Below are 2,393 nucleotides of genomic sequence, written 5' to 3' on the forward strand. Positions count from 1 at the left end.
TAGGGTTCTCTATCATATTAAAGTTGGGTAGTATAAATAGGGACCTTAGGTCCCTTGGAAGGGTGTCAAAGAGTGAGTACACAAAGTGCATCTAAAAGTGTTCCAAAGAGTGTAAGCTAGAGTGTTTAGTGTGTGTGGTCAAGAATTGTAATCAAGTCTTGGTGTAATTACTTTTGTATCAATAAAGTAATTACGTTTTCATGTGTTGCGGCGTCCAACAACATTGAACAACTATATTGCCTTTATTGCAGATAAGGAGTTCAACCAACCCCTGCTCAAAGGGCTTTGGTCTGAGGAATACGTGCAATATTTGCTTCTTATTACTTTTGAAGATAGGGATCACCAGAAGCTACTCGTCGAGGGCAAGTCGTGTATAGGAAAGTTGTGGAGAGGATCGGATAATTGCGAAGGTAGTATTTTTTCACTCAATATTGTTAAATGTACCTTCATTCTTTACCTATCCCAACCCTTGGAAAAGATTGATGTACCATTCTCTCTCCTTTGACATTTAACTGAAGAAGAGCATGTCCTTGTAGACCACCTTGCTAAGAAAAATATATTTAAGGCTTATGGCACAGATGATGCAATGGTTAAGGCTAAAAGTAAGCTGTTTGGAAAGAGATCCAAGAAGACCGCTGCTCAGGGTGAGAAGCCTCAAGTTTCTTCCACCAAGGAGTACATTGCTAGTGGTTCCCGGTCTCCATCCACTGGTGCGGTTGCGACCCATTCAGAGTGGAGAGGGGACACTTGATCTATTAAAGATGAAATGGAGAACTTGTCTATCTCTACCAGTGTGTCAGCCTACTCCGATCTAGCCTCTATTGAAGGCCATGTCAAGGCTCTCCTCCATCCACGTGATGAGGCTTGTTTGAAAGAGATTGTTCATGTAGAAGCGGCAAATTACATTGTTTCCGAGACATATAGAGTAAGTTTTAAGTTAATTAATATTTCATTTCTTTGTTTGGTTAGTGGTTGTACTAACTTGAGTTTTATTTTGCATGCTATGCAGGTGGCCCTTTTCTTGAGGCGTGACCATGCCATCCTTGACAAAAGGAACATGTCTTTGACGAAGGAAAACTCTACCCTTCGCGCTGACAGGGAGAAGTTCAAGAAAAACAAAGAGGAAACTAAATCATTGTATGCCTCGCTTCAGAAAGACTATGAGCATGAGTGCTCCGAGAACCACAAGTTTAAAATCATGCATGACGATGTTAAGGCCAAGTATGCTAAGTTGTATAAGAAACTCGACAACATTTCCATGAGCACTTCTGTCAAGACCAGAGGACTGCTGATGATGCAATATAAGGAGGGTTGCCACACTGTGTGGGATGTTGATGGTGATACTTCTTTTTACCAGGTGTATATTGCTGAAGATAAGAGTGAAGATTAGATGGTCATTGATGCTTCGGTTGGAATCCATGGTGTTATCGATGCGAATGATGTGGCTTTTTCCCTTGAAGACTTTATGGCTCCTAACAACTTCGAGGGTAGTCAAAGTAGCTCTCTTGCTCCATATTATTTCTCTAGGTTCCATATTTTGGTTTGCAAGTATTAACTTGACTTAGGATTTTTTTTTCTATGTACAAACATTGCCTCTCAGGCTTTAAGTATTTTTACTTGACGATGTTCTGATGTACGGACATCCCCTTAGCGGCCATATTTCCTAATTAGATTAGCTTTTCACTACTAATATGTTTTGATGTATGAACATTTCCTTAGTGGCAGTATGACTGACTATTTTAACATTGTTTCTGGATCTTTATCTATCATGTTGTTGATATTTCATGCTGAAACATTTTGATACTAGAAAATACCAAAATTCGCATCTCCGTCAATCTTTGATTTGTGTCTATGCCGATCGTTAGTTCCCCTATTTGGATCGACCCATATATTGTATATCCTCCTGTCTAATTATTAGTGAATATAACTAAAACTTTAGACTTTTGGAATGACTTGATTGAATATCTTAGCATTTTGACGTATGGACAAGCGTTGTTTAAATAACATGCCCGATATGTGCCTCATGTAAATTTTAAGTCTGACTTTGAGCTTTCAGCATATATGGTTGATCGTTGTTTCTTATTGGAGCATTTGACTAACCTTTGAATGAATCATTGAGGTGTTGACGTATGACCGATCGCTTCCATTGAGGTGATCTTGAATGATTGGGCATTTAGTATATTGTCGGCCGCTCTAGTGTATTGAACCATTCTTTTTTTTATTAATATGTGGCTGAGCGTTACTCTCATAACATGGTTTCTAAGCTGCAAGTCGGGCCGAGTGTTTTAATTAGTCAACGTTATGTTATGTTAGTTTGTCATATCATACCGCTTGAACATTAGAAAAAAAAAAGTAAGTAATGAACAGAAAGAATTACGTGGAAACCCTTTTGG

Source organism: Humulus lupulus, chromosome 7 (assembly GCF_963169125.1).
Source record: "Humulus lupulus chromosome 7, drHumLupu1.1, whole genome shotgun sequence".
Taxonomy (NCBI): domain Eukaryota; kingdom Viridiplantae; phylum Streptophyta; class Magnoliopsida; order Rosales; family Cannabaceae; genus Humulus; species Humulus lupulus.